This window comes from Ceratotherium simum, chromosome 35, assembly GCF_057802395.1.
Source record: "Ceratotherium simum simum isolate JZ-2026a chromosome 35, ASM5780239v1, whole genome shotgun sequence".
In the NCBI taxonomy this organism is placed as follows: domain Eukaryota; kingdom Metazoa; phylum Chordata; class Mammalia; order Perissodactyla; family Rhinocerotidae; genus Ceratotherium; species Ceratotherium simum.
In genome coordinates, this window is record NC_141934.1 from 2,886,877 (window position 1) to 2,903,971 (window position 17,095).

The window sequence follows — 17,095 nt, forward strand, 5'->3', positions numbered from 1 at the left end:
TGTGTGTGCTATACCTGCTAGGTTTAGATTGGGTACCAGACATTATGAATTTTACATGATTGGGTGCTAGATTTTCTTGGTATTCCTTTAACTATTTGTGGGCTTTTTTCTGGGATGCTATTAATATACCTGCAAACAGTTGGATCATTTGAGGCTTGCTTTTCAGCTTTCTTAGGTGGGTTCAGAACAGCCTTTGGTGCAGGCCTCATTCGGCCCCACTTCTGAGGACTCCATCAGTGCTCTGTGAGGGGGAGGTTTTTCCGCCATGGTGGCTGGGAGCTCAGGAGCCCCTCACGCACGTGTGCTGAGCAGCACTCAGCTGTGGACTCCACGGGACTCCCCGCTGGTCTCCACAGGGCTCTTTCCGTGCAGCTCTCTCCCTGCCTGTATCAGCACCATGGTTTCTAGCTGCCTTGGCCTCCCTGAACCCCGAGTTCTCTCTTCTCCACTCAGGGGATCCCTGGGCTATGGTTTCCCGTCCCTCTGCTGCAGCCTGGAAACCCCCAGCAGTCTCCTGGGGTGGGAACACAGCTGACTTTGTTTCTCTGCTCTGAGCAATCACTGTCTCTGCTGCCTGTTGTCCATTGACCAAAAACTGTTATTTCATGTATTTTGTCTGATTTTCCAAGCCATTGCTTAAAACAGGGTGGTAAATCCATCCTTAGGTGGAGGCAAATTTTCTTGACTGCTTATTTTATATTAATTTTTAACATTACCTCCTGATTGCTTGGAAGACGAGTTTATAATGGCTGTACTCCTATTCATAGTTCAGTGTGTCTCTATCTGTGTTGGATGGGCAGGTGTTCAGATATGAAATGATCATTGGCAGGTCATGGGATGGAATGTCTGAGAAAACCTCCAGACACCAAAATATATTACAAATATTAATTTATGATATCAGGTGTCATTAGTATGTCATAGAATGACGATTGCCTTGAAGACAAGCGTCTCACGTTTACGTTCTGGTTCTCAGCACAAGTGCATCTCTGTCCACGTGGGGCAGGCAGGGGTCCAGATTGGCAATGCATGCTGGGAATTGTACTGCCTTGAACATTGAACTCAGCCCGATGGTCAGATGCCAAGTGACAAAACCATCGGCAGTGGAGATGACTCGTTCAACACGTTCTTCAGCGAGACTGGGGCTGGCAAGCATGTGCCCAGAGCAGTGTTTGTGGACCTGGAGTCCACCATGGTCGGTGGGTACTCAGGCTCTCAGGGCGGCTGTTCTGGGAGGGTGGGAGAGCCTCGCTAAAGCCCCACGTGTGCTCCTTTGAATCCTTCTGCAGAAAGGATGGATGTACAAGTGTATGCCTGTGGCCATGTTAGGTGAGAAACTGGGAGGTTAGTGCTTGAAATGTCTGTGGACTGGTATGAGAGGTTTGGGGATTTGATTGGAGACATAAAAGAAACTTTCCACTCCAAATAAATGGACTGAAGGTATATTTTATTGTATAGAGGATAGTAAAGGTGATACAGATCCAAATAGCTCAAATATTAAGAGAGAAAAACATCAGCTCGACTGGACAGGGAAAACGTCCACATCGACTGAGATAGCAGCAGATTCGAATAGATCATATAATGAGAGGGAAAAACATCAGATCGACTGGAAAGGGAAAACATCCACATCGACTGAAGGGAAATGACACAAATCAACTGGAAAGAGAAACACCAGGTTGACTGAAGAGAGAACACCTCAGATTCGTTACTCACAACATCCACGTCCCACTGCCGGGAGAATCCCTTCAATTGACACGGCTTGGTGGGGATCACACATCCTGGGGAAGGCGTCCCTTCCACAAGTGAGACTCTCACCGGGTCTCAGTTTTCAGCAGTTTATATAAGCAGTTACAGAGTTTACAGAGCAAGCATTCAGTGTTTCCATGCACAAATGGTTATCAGTGGCGTACGTGCACTGAGCCTCCTGGCTATCGTCCCAGCCCAGCAGTTGTGTACGTGCATTGTTTTCCCTGGTTATCGTCCCAGCCCAGCATAGATGGCCAGTCTGCCCCAGGCTGTGACGCCCAAAGGACCTTGAAATTCTTACAAATTGCAACTATCTCTGTGGGAGAGAGGCCAGTTCCCGGGAAAAAGGCCAGTTTCCACCACACAGAAAGCAGCGTTATACTTCTTTGTGTGCTGGTGGCTGTAGGTTAATGGAATGGCCAAATGTGGCTGCACTCATGTCAAGACTTTTTTGGCCACCATAAGACACCATATGCACAGACAATGTACTTTGTACACAAGGCACATCCAAGAACCTAAAATCCAATGACTATAATAATTATAAAATCATCTCACAATAAAGGACATAAACCCCAAGATAACCAATCAAACAATCCCTTAGAATATGAAATATTATTAACTTGATCCTGCAAATCATGCACAGCATCAAAGATAACATTAGTTAAGGTAACACCTAGGCCTAACAAATTAGCTTGTAGAAGTCCAGAACAGCCCCCATCATGGAGGGTAGCAGAAGGCAGGGTAATAGAGAAATTATCTTGTATTGAGAAGTTGTTTGATGTTTCTGAGACCAAATTTTTTGGCCATTTGTAGTTTAGGTTACAGGTCCCATTGATGTAGAGCAGTTGGTCCAGGAGTGCAGGGTCAAAGGTTGTCCTACGGAGACATTAGTTGGTGTGGAGGTCTGCAGCAGACATGGAATTGTAGCATAGCATAGCGAGCACAGCAGGAATATCTATTTACGTAAAGAAACAGAATTTTTAGGAATATGATATAATTGTTTACTTTTTGGATACTTGATGTGAATGTTGTAGTGGGCCCTTGCGCCACTACTTCTGTGGCACGGGGAGCCGCATTGGGTGGGTGTGTCACCCACACTTCTGCTCCAGGTTTCCATCCATCTGTAAACCCAAATTCTTGTATTTTTCTCTTAGTTAATTTAGTTGGAGGTTGTCTTTGTGACACACTTGGAGTCAGGAGGGGAAGCACCAATAATTGTCCCATTTATTTATTAGACTTTATAGTTAGCACTGTGTCCCTACCATCATATAACATAAATTTTATTTTATTTTTTTGGTAATCTGGATCGATGACTCCTCCTAGTATATCAATACCTTTTGCTGTTAGTCCAGAGCATCCCTTTAATAAACCAAAAGTGTTTTTGGGAAATTGTACCCCTATCCCAGTAGGGACTATAGATTGCTTCTTAGGGGGCAATTGAATAGAATAAACAGTGGATAAGTCCAATCCAGCCACTTCGGCCATGGCACGAAAAGGCGGTGTAGCAGATTGAATCAATGGCCAATATGTTAAGGTCATAAGCTCATGGGTAGAGGCTGCCACTTTTGTAATCTTTGCTGGTAATAACCTTGACAGAGGAGTCTCATTAGGGCCTAATGGCCTGTTATTTAACATATTTAGAGCAGTACTTAGATGATTGTGCCACCCCTTTAATGAGCCATCACTGAGTTTTCTCAATTGTTGTTTAAGCAATCCATGCATTTGTTTTATGAGGCCTGCAGCTTGGGGGTAATAAGGTATATGATAAATCCATTCTATATGATTTTCCTTTGTTTAAGTTTGAATCAAGTTACCTGTAAAGTGGGAACCATTGTCACTCTGAATCTGCCTTGGTGTTTCATAGAATTTTATGGCACTCTGTTGGGTGGCTGCTTTAGCTGGCATAACTAAAAAATAACCAGAATATGTATCAACAGCAGTGTAGGCATAAATATATCCATAAGAATTTGGCAATGGTCTAATAAAATCTATTTGCCAGGTATGGGCAGGAAATAATCCCTTTTGGATATGATTTAATTGTTGGTATGATTGACATTGTTGTACTGCAGTAGCAATATCATCATGGGTGACAAGGATTCCCCTTTGTTGTGCCCACCTGTATGAAGTTTGTTTTCCCAAGTGTCCGTTCTTCTCGTGGACCCATGGTGTTAAGCCTGGGTTGTGCGCTGCACGAACTTGCACCAGCTGATTAGCATAAGAATTATATTTTTGTTTTGTAGAAATTAAAGAACTGTCAGCATTAACATGAAATACAGTAACAATTGTGTTTTGGCACCATAATCATATGTCTTTTTATAATTTCTTTTTAAGTTAAAAAAAAAGACTTTAATTTTGGCAGAAGTTTATCAAAAATATCAAAAGATTTTAAAACAGTTGGGCAAATAGGAAACAATGCCTAGTTATTCATTTAATCAAGTTGACAACAGAAACAGTTAAAAGCAAACAGAGAGTTAAAACAGTCAAAAAACAAAAACCTTAATAGAGAGACTTCAGTCCTTTCCAACATAGGAAATTATTTTAACAAAACATAGATGTTTTGTTTTTTATATAGACTTCCTCAAAGGAACATTTTTTAACCTTTTTAACTTTTGTATCAAGAATAGACTAAAGTTTAAAAAAATTACCTTTATAAGAGAGAAAGCCAAATCCTAATTCTCCACCAGCTTATTTTAGCCAACTTGACTATGTACAAAACTCCTCAGAGTTTTACTTCCACAAACTTTCTGTCACTTATTTTTTGCATTTAGAATTTGTCCCATGTTTTTTTCCTTTTTTTTTTTTTTCTAGTACTTTAGGACAAATTTATCTTTCTTAACAAAACAAACAAAAATATTTTTATTTTTTATACCTTTTTTTCCGACAACATATATTTTGTTTTTTTTGTATACAGACTTTCCAGAAATGTGTACTTTCTCATAAAAACTTTCTCAACGTATACAAAATATGTTTATCAAGCATCTTTCAGTTTCTCTGAGATAAGAAACCAAAGGCAGACAAATCTATGCTTAGTAACCAATTTTTAATGTTTTATCTTATGTGGAAATGACCCAGAGACTCAATAAATTTTTATTAATTTAATTTAGCAAAACTCTAAAGCTTTAAGTTACCAAAAAGATTTTGGAAGCTGTTTTGAAAATAACTTTGTCTTTTAGAAGTTTTTGTATATTAATTAAAGATTGCATTTCATCATGAGAGGTTTTTTGAATCTTCTCTTTTAAGGGTGACCCTTAAGGTGAACTCATCTGAAACAGAGGTTTTCCAGAATAGCAATTACAAATTTAAATTAGTTCAAAAGTTTAGTTATTTTCACTTGTTTAGATCAGGAATTCTGGGGGAGTTGAAGTGGGGAAGCTCAGTGAGAAAGCAACTTTGGTTTCATTTCGCCAGCAGGGCCGCTGGCATCCCCCAGCCTGGCATGTTTGATATTTAATTATTTTCTCTTAAAGAGGCAATACAGTATTCCTGATTTTATTTAGAAGCCTCAGACATTAAAATAGGCTTCCCATTGGTTGTTTAACTTTTTAGCTGGCTTTTTCCAATTGCATAAGCAAATACATCAGTTTTGGTAAACTGAAATTGCCCCATTTTGGCCACTTTTTCTCTGGAGTCTATGGAATATTGTGGCCATGTGGTGTTACAAGAAAAAACTATCTTCTTCTTGGACATGGCCGAAGTCTGCCCATTTAGCCAAGAGGTGGCCCAGAGGGCTTTTCTTGGGGACAGATGGAATTCCCCCTCTTCAAAATTACAAACATACAGAACAGACAGTCAAATGGGATCCCAAACAGAACAGACAGATACATCTAACAGATTCCGGGTAAAAGTCCTACCACTATTCCCACTCCAGTAGGGATAGCCCTGCCTCTTAAAGAGATAGGAGCCCAGATGGAGGGGAAGGGAGTTCTCGGTGTAAGCAAAAACAAACAAACAAACAAAAAAATAATTCTAGAGCCTGTTTCCCTGTCATAAGAAAATGTGCCCACTGTCAGCAGTGCCGGGTCAGATGGAAAGCACTGGGAGCAGTCCCTAGGGGCAAATCACCTAGGCAGCTGCTGGACTGATTCCCAGGACATCCCACCCGGCCCAGGGCCGCCAAGCCATGGACAAAGAGCCTCCTGGCTGGCTCGCCAAATTATTATTGGATACACATTCAGGCTCTCTATTTGTCACATAAGAGGGGCCAAATAAAACTAGAATGCCAGGCTCACGGCAAGGAAAGAGTTTCTATTTTGGGTGACATCAGCTGGGACTGCAAATCTGAAACTTCTTTTTTTCTTTCCAGGAGCACCTTCTCCCTTTGCATTTTATCCCTATCTTCTATAGCCCAATGATAAGCAGTCAACAAATATCAACCTCGCCATGCCAGAAAAGAAACATCATCTCTTTTTTTTTCCCCACCGTCTGCAAAGCTTTAGTTGCATCCAATGATTCATATCTTGCAGGTGAACATCCCAAGATTCACATAATCCTGACCTACGAGCCCACTCCCCAGCCAGAGTGCAAGAGGGAGGGTCCTCCCATCCTGGAATTTCTTCCACCTTGGCTTCAGTTACATTTTGTTTGAACAGGAAAGCCATCTCCTTAATCGAATCCTGCTCACAGCGCCAATTATGTTATGAGAGGTTTGTGGGATTTGATCGGAGACGTAAAAGAAACTTTCCACTCCAAACAAATGGACTGAAGGTATATTTTATTATATAGAGGATAGTAAAGGCAATAGTCCGCAAACAGATCCGAATAGGTCAAATATTAAGAGGGAAAAACATCAGCTCGACTGGAAAGGGAAAACATCCACATCCACTGAAGGAAAACGACAGAAATCATCCGGAAAGAGAAACACCAGGTTGACCGAAAAGGGAACACCTCAGATCGGTTACTCACAACATCCACGCCCCACTGCCGGGAGAATCCCTTCAATTGACACGGCTGGGTGGGGATCACACGTCCTGGGCAAGGCGTCTCTTCCACAGGTGAGACTCTCACCAGGCCTCAGTTTTCAGCAGTTTATATAAGCAGTTACAGAGTTTACAGAGCAAGCATTCAGTGTTCCCATGCACAAATGGTTATCAGTGGTGTACGTGCACTGAGCCTCCTGGCTATCATCCCAGCCCTGTGTACCTGCATTGTTTTCTCTGGTTATGTTCCAGCCCGGCACAGATGGCCAGTCTGCCCCAGGCCGTGATGCCCAAAGGACCTTGAAATTCTTACAAATTGCAACTATCTCTGTGGGAGAAAGGCCAGTTCCCAGGAAAAAGGCCAGTTTCCACCACACAGAAAACAGCTTTATATTTCTTTGTGTGCTGCTGGCTGTAGGTTAATGGAATGGCCAAACATGGCTGCACTAACGTCAAGACAGGGACTCAGGCTCCTAATTTAGAAAAACCTACTGTAAGTTTGGCCAGCAGGAGAACGGGCTGGGGATAGATTCACTCATGGCCACCTCAGCCCCGGTCAGGTAGTTGTGTAGACCCCGTCTGCAGGGTGCCCAGGCACTGGTCCCTCCTTAATGCTGTGCATTCTCTCAGGCTGGTGCACGAGTCTTGACCTGCATCTTATACATAGAAAGGTAAGGATAGAACATCCATTGGATTCCTCCAGATTAGGAGTCTGAGGTAGTTTCCAAGGAGAGCTGCAAAGAGAGCACCTGTCAGTGGCCACCCAGGAGATGACAGAATGTCACCCTAAAGTCTGTGAGACCCAGGCCACATAGGGTGCCCTGATGGGACTGCCCAGCAAAATCACTCTGACCTGGTGACTGTCTAGTATGTAAGGGAGTTTTAAATTACACCGTTCGCTGGAGCTACGGGTATGAAGAAATATGCATGTGTCGAATTGTCTGTGTGTGGGTGTGAGGGCTCTACTCCCTTCCTTGGGAACCGGTCATCCTGGCATTTGTATCACGAGCTGACTCTTCTCTCCTAGAGCCATAGGTTGCAGTTGTGGTCTGTGTGTTACACAGAGAGGTTTCCTAGGAGACACTGATGCCGTTGACCTACAAGGAACAGCATGTGCTTGGGAGAATGGAACAGTCGCGAATCTGTCCACCCTGGTGAGTTAACAATAGGCCTTAAAGACACGCGGCCCCTGTGTCCTCTGTAGATGAAGTGCGCACAGGGACCTACAGGCAGCTCTTCCACCCGGAGCAGCTGATCACCGGGAAGGAAGACGCAGCCAATAATTACGCCAGAGGCCACTACACCATCGGCAAGGAGATCGTTGACCTGGTCCTGGACCGGATCCGCAAACCGGTAAGACGAGCGCCGAGAATACTTCCTGTGCCCATTGTCCTGGACGGTAGTGCAGGCCAGAGATTGCGACCGGGAGGACATTTTGGCAAAACCGAGGCCAGAATCACGAGTCCACGGTCTGACTCTCCAGTGTGGCTGCGGTGCACTATACATCTTTAATGTCTGCTCTGCTCTGCCTCTAAGTGTAATGCATGTTCACTGTGGAGGAGTTGTATAATCTTGCAGAGGAAGAGAAGTGACCGTGGCTGGTTGGAGGTGGGCGGTGTGGCTTCTGCAGGTGTTGGCTCACGTTCTCTGCTTTCTCTCAGGCGGATCTGTGCACGGGGCTGCAGGGCTTCCTCATCTTCCACAGCTTTGGGGGTGGCACTGGCTCTGGCTTTGCGTCTCTGCTCATGGAGCGCCTCTCGGTGGACTATGGCAAGAAGTCCAAGCTCGAATTTGCCATTTACCCAGCCCCCAAGATTTCCACGGCCATGGTGGAGCCCTACAACTCCATCCTGACCACCCACACAACCCTGGAACATTCTGACTGTGCCTTCATGGTGGACAACGAAGCCATCTACGACATATGTTGGCGCAACCTGGATATCAAGCGGCCCACGTACACCAACCTCTACTGTCTGATCAGGCAGATAGTGTCCTCCATCACGGCCTCCCTGCAATTCGATGGGGCCCTGAGCGTGGACTTGACGGAATTCCAACCTGGTCCCGTACCCCCGCATCCACTTCCCCCTGGCCACCTACGCCCCGGTCATCTCAGCCAAGAAGGCCTACCACGAGCAGCTGTCCGTGGTTGAGATCACCAGTGCCTACTTCGAGCCGGCCAACCAGATGTCAAGTGCGACCCTCGCCATGGCAAGTACATGGCCTGCTGCATGTTGTACAGGGGGGACGTGGTCCCTAAAGACGTCAATGTGGTCATCGCCACCATTAAGACCAAGTGCACCATCCAGTTTGTGGATTGGTGCCCGACTGGTTTTAAGGTAGGACTGGGTGGTGTGGAGGGGGTCTACCTGTTAGCCAGCAGCAGACCCTGCAATAGAACGCTGCCCTTTGCAGAGAATTCCCCTGTTCCCTGGCAACTAAGCTCTTGGTCATAACTTAGGGAACCAGAGTGATCATTTATTCAGTGACATCTTTTTTTTTTTTTTTTTTGGTGAGGAAGATTAGCCCTGAGCTAACATCTGTCCCAATCCTCCTCCTTTTGCTGAGGAAGATTGGCCCTGGGCTAACATCTGTGCCCATCTTCCTCTACTTTATATGTGGGACACCTGCCACAGCATGGCTTGATAAGCGGAGCACAGGATCCAAACCTGCAAACCCTGGGCCGCTGAAGCAGAGCGCATGGACTTAACTGCTACGCCAGCGGGCCAGCCCCTTCAGTGGCATCTTTTGAACTTCCTTCCTGAGTCATCACACTATAGATCTGTGGTAGATGTGTTTTTTTTAACAGAATAGAAAATTGTTTGAAGGATTTTTGTTCCCTTTTCTGGCTGGTAGAATTAGTGTGGGAAATGAAGGTTGGACTGAGAAATGTCGGCATTATCAGGGCATTTTGGTAATTTATGTGGATATTTGAAATTGGGGAATTACTATCAGCTGATTGCTGTCACTAACTCTTACTTCATTCCATAGTATGTAGAAACTACATCCAATTTAAATGTCCTGTGCAGTGTTAGATTTAAAGAAAAACTATCATGAATCTTTTTGTGGAGAAAATGGCAACATCTTTATTTCTCTCTTGGGAAGCCTGGAAATTCTGGCCTGAGTTTGCCTCAGGCCACAGTTTGTCCCCACCTTCCATGGGGCACAGGACGGAAACCTTGCTGTCGCTCTCCAGCTTTGTCCAAGTCTCGGTCACTGAACCCTGTGGATTCTCTCCCTCAGGATGTGCTTCCCTGAGCCTGTTCAGGCCTCCTCTGCTAGCTCAGACCCTCACTGCTTCTGCTGGGCCTGCTGTGGTGGTTCTGAACTAGGCCTTCCTCCTCTGGTCCTCCTCCTCTAGCTCAGGGGTCAGCATGGTGGGTGGACCAGCCGCCTGGTTCTGTAATAAGTTGTGTGTGAACACAGCCACACCTGCTCATTGGCATCTTGTTGTGGCAGCTTTTGCTGCAAAGACAGAACTGAGGAGCTGTAACAGACCGCGTGGCCCTCCCAGCCTAGAATATGTAGTGTCTCACCCTTTACAGACAAGGTTTGCTGACCTGGGCTCCAGCTGACCCTGCGTGCTGCTGCTAAAACCTCTGGTCATGTCCCTTGGATCTGAAACTTGAAATGCCCCCACTTTAGTCTCAGCCCTAGAACGTCACCCCCTTCCTCCTACTTAACACATACACAGTGCAGTGGTGGCAGCAGTCCCAGGACCTCTGACAGTGTGCCTGTTCCCCGGCTCTGCACAGGCTGGCTCGTTTACTGGGAAAGCAGGGGGCATGACCTTCCCTCCTGATACCACCTCAGTTGTGTACTCTGAATCTGTCTGGGTGGAAAAGGTTTCAGCCACAGAAATTAATCCCCATTTTGTTGAAGCCTATGGAGAAAATAACCTTCAAAGAATCCAAAGCAGTGTCCCTTTTCAGAAGAAGACAGTCCTGTCACCTGGGCACCTATCACATGTCACAGTTGCTGGGACACAGCCCTTCAGGCAGCTCAGGACCTAGCCAGGGTGGCCGACTCCGGGCCTCCTCTTTCCCTGTTTTCCTTGTCTGGAAACCAGCACCCTGCTCTCCTGCACCCTGCCTCACATGAAGAAGGGCTCAGAGCCTGCAGGGTGAACCGAGCCTTCTCCAAGGTCACCAGAGGGGACCTGTGTGTCTTCTGTTTCCATGAAAGCAGCCACCATTTCTGGGTTTTCCAGAAGCTTCACAGAGTGCTTTCTTCATACATAAAATGACTTCTTTTGTCCTGACAATAGCCTGGCTGATGCATGGTTCTAAAAGCTTCCAGAGAGAAAAGATCAGCATGCACACAGAGAATGAGAAAACAGCATGGCGTTGAACATATGAACAGTCATACTGGAAGTTAGAAGAAAATGGAGCACAGCCTTCCTGATTCTGAGGGACATTGATTTCCAGGTCACAATTCTATATCCAGCTAAACTATTAATCAATAGGGCGGGTAAAATGAAGACATTTTCAGACATACCAAGTTTCAAAATTTTACTTTTTGTCCACTTTTCTTGGGATGCTACTGAAGGATATGCAACATTAAAATTAGGAAACAAGGGCAAAAAACCAAGAAACAGATATACAATCTGGGAAACAAGGAAGCCAACACGGGGAGAGATGACAAGAGTTCACAGGGTAGTGGTGGAGGGAAGTCCCAGCGCAGCAGCTGTGCGATGGGCCTGAAGACCAGGTCGGCCGATTGGGTGGGAGGATCAAAAGGGGGAAGAAATGGAACCAGTAGACGACCCAGTGAGAGGAGCCTTCAGCCTCGTCAGAGGGCTTGGGAATAATCAGTAACAGGACATAGAAAATGAAGCATATGAACAGATTGGCCAATTACTCACTCCTGGAAGAACAAAATGTTGTACCAGAAGGGAAATATAATTGTGCTATACTGTATATCCCATGAGTGAGCAGTGTTTCCAAAGTCGTAAGATCAACATTAAATATCAACGTAATCAGAAATCATGACACAGCTGGGCTGGGAGAAGGGAGAAGGATTTGTGTGTGCGGCCAGGCAGGTGGGTGTTTTGTACAAGTGCTGATTTCTTATGTTCCATCAGAAGAAGTCAGTATATAACATTCAGAGTAATCAAGGAAGAAGTAGAAATTAAAGAATATTATTTAGAAATAAGAAGATAAATATCAGAAGAAACAGATGAAAGAGTTGAAAGGATCACCTCTAGGAAGCCAGATGGAGTTGAGAGAGGAAGAATAGGGAGGACACTGCTAGTTTCCCCACAATCCTGAGAGCACTATTGGACTTTTAAATTAGATATATTTATCTCTCTGATAAAAAATTAAACATCAGAGAAAAGTAAGAAAAATGGACATCCTAATAGAAAAACATGGGCAAGGACGTTCATAGACAATTCACAAAAAAGAAAGGATGAATTGACGTGAAAAAAAATGCACTAAAACCTCAGAGAAATGAGACTATGCACAACAATAATATATGTTTTCCCATCAGATTATTTAAAAAACCCTTACTTCTCTGCACATTGTTTTCCCTGTTCAGTAAATTGGAAATGTAACAACACTTGCCTTGATGAATTCCTGTCAAGGACTCAATGAGATAATGTACAAGAACTCTCAACTCTTACATGATACAAAGGAATGAAGGTGAGAAAGCGGCCTTTGTGTTGCAACCCTGAGATACGACTAAAAAGATGGAGACAGTTTTCCCATTTGACATTCTTTCATTTAAATAAGTAGATAATTCCAATTATAAGAATATCCCCCCATGAGATTTAGTAGGACTGTAACCGAGAGCACATTTTCACGTTTCCTGCTCTGGCCCTGTACAGAATCGTTTGCTCTCCCTTCATCTCCCAATCACACTGGTGGAAAGGCAATTGGGAGGAACGAATGTGTAACACACACGGCAGACTCTTCACCAGACATTGGAAAGGCACTGGGTCTTGTTCAGGGCGACTGTCCATCCTGGTTTCTCTGAAACGGTCCCAGTTTATGCTTGTTTTCTGGGAGTCACGATGAGTAGCATCCACTTTTATTCTCAGAGTGTTCTCATTTGGATGATAAATTATCTGGTTACCTGAGTCACAGTCTCCTAGGATGCAGGTATTAATTTATGCTAAAAATACAAGACAAAATGCTTTAGGTACCATATAGGAAGAGGGTAAATTTGTTCTATTAATACATATGTATTTTAGGAGATTGAGTTATATTCTTGATGACACAAAAGACTAATGTGTGTGTGGCTAATGCAGGTAGAAAGAGGCTTTTTTCTCTCTCTCAAACAATAATTTGAATCTGTTCAAGCAGCTACACACGGTCTCCATTGTGAGCCTGTGTTCTTGGTGTATTGACATGGAATCAACAGTTTTATCCTGGAAAATAGTAAAGTTAAATGTTGCAAAGAAACCCTGTCCATGCAAGAGCACCAGGATAGCTCCTGTGGAACTTGCTATTTTTAGCAGAACTTTTTCTTTTTTCTTTTCTTTTTTTTTGAGAAAGATCAGCCCTGAGCTAACATCCAATACCAATCCTTCTCTTTTTACTGAGGAAGATTGGCCCTGGGCTAACATCCGTGCCCATCTTCCTCCACTTTATATGGGACGCCGCCACAGCATGGCTTGATAAGTGGTGCGTCAGTCCGTGCCCGGGATCCAAACCTGCGAACCCTGGGCCATCAAAGTGGAGCATGCACACTTAACTGCTTGCGCCACTGGGCTGGCCCCTAGCAGAACTTTTTCTGTTTGGTGCCATGCGATGTCCTGCAGATCTGGAAGATCCACAACATTTTAAACTTCTTTCTACATCATTAAGGGCAATTTAGAATATGTTTACTATGGCATCTGCCTATCCTATCAATCAAAATCTCTTGGAGTGGCTGAAGAAAAAAGAGTGAACTTTACTAAACTGTCAGTGCACTGGAAAGTGAGAAAGTGCCATCAGGATGCTAGAAACTGTGAGAAAATCCTGAAAGAGGGAAAGCAGACAGGGCCGCCTTTACAGAGAAATGAGTCTGGAGGGAACCTTATCCAAGGTGGGTGCAGGAGAGAACTCCCGTAGAAGTGGAGGGTGTGTCCTGGGGGATAAAGGTGCCAGGAGAGGCTCAGGGGCCATCACTGGGTGACTCACCAGGACATGCTCTTCTAGTGGCTTGGCCAGTTTTGGATTGGGCCGAGCAGCAGACGACAGTGACATCTGCTCTCAGGATGAAGCAGATACCAGGCTCTGGGGCTGGAGAGGCCGGAAGTGCCCTGGTAGCTGGTGAACCCCTACTGCAAACTACACGACCTTTCTAACATTGTTAGAACCTGCCTTCTCCCCCACAGTCACTGTCAGCGAGCTGCATCCACCAACGAATGAGGGTCCTCAGACACAGAGACAGTGAATCATCCTGCATTTGAGGAAACTCACCATGAAAGCAGAAATGCAATAAAAAGCACTAACACCTGAAGAAACAGAGTTAATAGAGCAATCAGAAAAAGACTCAGAAATAAATATAGTAATATCCTCAAAAGTATTCAAAAGGCTGTTTGTGTTCATGAGAAAGACATAAAAATTCCCAGAAATTAGAAGCAGGTGTCCCCCCTCCACCACGGCTGCTTCCTGCTGCTGCTGCTGCTGCCCTGGCTGCCTGGGTGCTCCTTGGGGCACGTCATCTGCTGCTTGTAATGGGGTGGCTGAGACGCTGTGGCCCACCCAGGCCACAGAAGGCCCCAGGAAGGAGTGGACAGGCAGAGTGACCTCCTCAAAGTGACATCAGGTCGCATTCACCCCCCTCGTATAAAACTGTTAAGGACTTGCTGACACTCTGAGGATGGACACCAAACTGTCACCGTGGGCTTTAAGGGTCTGCATGAGCCAGCTCCTCTCTGGCCCTCGCCTCGCTCCAGGCTTCCTCTCACCCTCTCCGCCCCATCCTCTCCCCGCACTCCCTCCTGGGCCTCCTTGTGCTGCATCTTCTACCTGAAACACATTCCCCCCCGTCAGAGAAGTGAGCCCTGCTCTGCCTTCAGACCTTGGATCAGTCAGTCTTCTGGAAAAACAGGCTCCCTGACCTCCGTGGTGGGGTCAGGTCTTCCTATTATTGCTCCACTGGACTTATTTTGGGAGCGTTTATCAAAGTTTCACGTTCACGTTGACCTTTCTGACTCTCAACTCCCGGCGGTCAGACGTCGAGTATGTGTTTGTTCACCTTTATATCCCAGCACTCACTGGGGACCAGGAGATTTGGTGAATGAAGTAAGAATAACCCTCCCAGGGCCAGCCCCGTGACTTGGGGGTTGAGTGCGCGCGCTCCACTGCTGGCGGCTCAGGTTCGGATCCCGGGCGTGCACCAACGCACCGCTTCTCGGGCCATGCTGAGGCCACGTCCCACATACAGCAACTAGAAGGATGTGCAACTATGACATACAACTATCTACCGGGGCTTTGGGGGAAAAATAAATAAATTTTAAAAAAAATTAAAAAAAAAAAAAGAATAACCCTCCCAGATTCCTGTAAAAGGAAGTTCTCAGAATACGTTCCCGGAGGTAAAACACCCCAGGATTTGACACATTCCATAATTTAAGAAAATAGCTTTAGTGAAATAGAATTCACATACCATACAATTCATCCATTTAAAGAGAATTCAGTGTTTTTTAGTATATTCACAGAGTTGTGCAAATATCACCACAATCTAATTTTTGAACATTTTTGTCCCATCCAAAAGAAACCCTGTACCCCATTAACAGCCAGTCCCCATTCACCTTTCTTGCCCCAGTCTTAAGCAACCACTGGTCCACTTTCTGTCTCCGTGGATTTGCCTATTCTGGACATTTCATATAAACAGACTCTCATAATATGTGGTCTTTTGTGAATGGCTTCTTTCATTTAGCATAATGTTTTCAAGTTTACCTGTGTTGTAGCACCTATCCGTACTCCATTCCTTTTTATGGCCAAATAATATTCCATCATAGGTCCATACCAGTTTTGTTTTTTTGTTGTTTTTTTTATTGATGTTTTAACAGTTTATAACATTGTGAAATTTTTTGTTTGTACATTTTTGTTTGTCCATCACCATATACATGTCTCCCTTCACCCCTTGTGCCCACCCCCCACCCCCATTGCCCCTGGTAACCACAATACAGTTTTCCCTCTCCATGTGTTGGTTTATATTCCACATATGAGTGAGATTATACAGTGTTTGTCTTTCTCTTTCTGGCTTTTTTCACCTAACATAATACCCTCCAGTTCAATCCATGTTGTTGCAAATGGGACGATTTTGTCTTTTGTTATGGTTGAGTAGTATTCCATTGTATATATATACCACATCTTCTTGATCCAATCATCAGTCGAGGGACACTTGGGTTGCTTCCACTTCTTGGCTATAGTGAATAATGCTGCAATGAACATAGGGGTGCATAAGCCTCTTTGGATTGTTGATTTCAGGTTCATTGGATAGATTCCTAGTAATGGGATAGGTGGATCATAGGGTATTTCTATTTTTAATTTTTTGAGGAATCTCCATAACTGTTTTCCGTAGAGGCTGCACCAGTTTGCATTCCCGCCAGCTATGTATGAGGGTTCCTGTTTCTCTACATCCTCTCCAACATTTGTTGTTTTTTGTCTTGGTGATTATAGCCATTCTAACAGGCGTGAGGTGATATCTTAGTGTTGTTTAGATTTGCATTTCCCTGATGGTTAGTGATGTTGGACATCTTTTCATGTGTCTATGGCCATCTGTATATCTTCTTTGGAGAAGTGTCTATTCATTTCCTCTGCCCATTTTTTGACCAGGTTGTTTGCTTTTTGTTGTTCAGTTGTGTGAGATCTTTATATATATATATGGAGATTAACCCCTTGTCAGATATATGTTTTGCAAATATTATCTCCCAGCTGGTGTTTTGTCTGTTCATTTAGATTCTGGTTTCATTTGTCTTGTAGAAGATCTTTAATTTGATAAAGTCCCACTTGCTTATTTTCTCTTTAGTTTCCCTAGTCTAGGTAGGCATGGCATCTGAAAAGATTCCTTTATGACCAATGTCAAATAGTGTGTTGCCTATATTTTCTTCTATGAGTTTTATAGTTTCAGGTCTCACCTTCAGGTCTTTGATCCATTTTGAGTTAATTTTTGTGAATGGTGATAGCAGATGGTCCACTTTCATTCTTTTGCATGTGGCTGTCCAGTTTTCCCAACACCATTTATTGAAGAGACTTTCCTTTCTCCATTGTATGTTCTTAGCTCCTTTGTCAAAAATCAGCTGTCCGTATATGTGTGGTTTTATTTCTGGGCTTTCAAATCTGTTCCATTGATCTGTGTGTCTGTTTTTGTACCAGTACCATGCTGTTTTGATTACTATTGCTTTGTAGTATGTTTTGAAGTCAGGGATTGTGATGCCTCCAGCTTTGTTCTTTTTTATTAGGATTGCTTTAGCTATTCAGCGTCTTTTGTTGCCCCATATGAAT

The 17,095-nt window shown here is 44.4% G+C and overlaps 1 long non-coding RNA gene and 2 pseudogenes across 2 annotated transcripts in view; 2 read left to right on the plus strand and 1 right to left on the minus strand.

The window, feature by feature from the left end:
• The window catches only part of LOC101395653 (tubulin alpha-3 chain-like), a 40,828-nt pseudogene extending 25,056 nt beyond the window's left edge, over nucleotides 1-15,772 (plus strand). The window contains exons 2-3 of the transcript XR_015549907.1: nucleotides 7,864-8,012; nucleotides 8,321-15,772. The product of XR_015549907.1 is annotated as a tubulin alpha-3 chain-like (transcript). The remainder of the gene's footprint in view (nucleotides 1-7,863; nucleotides 8,013-8,320) is intronic.
• Nucleotides 1-17,095, plus strand: part of LOC101387609 (cationic amino acid transporter 4-like) — a 351,414-nt pseudogene that overhangs the window by 212,687 nt on the left and 121,632 nt on the right.
• Nucleotides 1,434-6,831, minus strand: LOC147912407 (uncharacterized). Its single transcript, XR_015549908.1, has 4 exons — nucleotides 6,646-6,831; nucleotides 3,860-3,948; nucleotides 3,558-3,650; nucleotides 1,434-2,698 (listed from the first exon to the last, which is right to left on the minus strand). It is a non-coding gene; the product is annotated as an uncharacterized LOC147912407 (long non-coding RNA).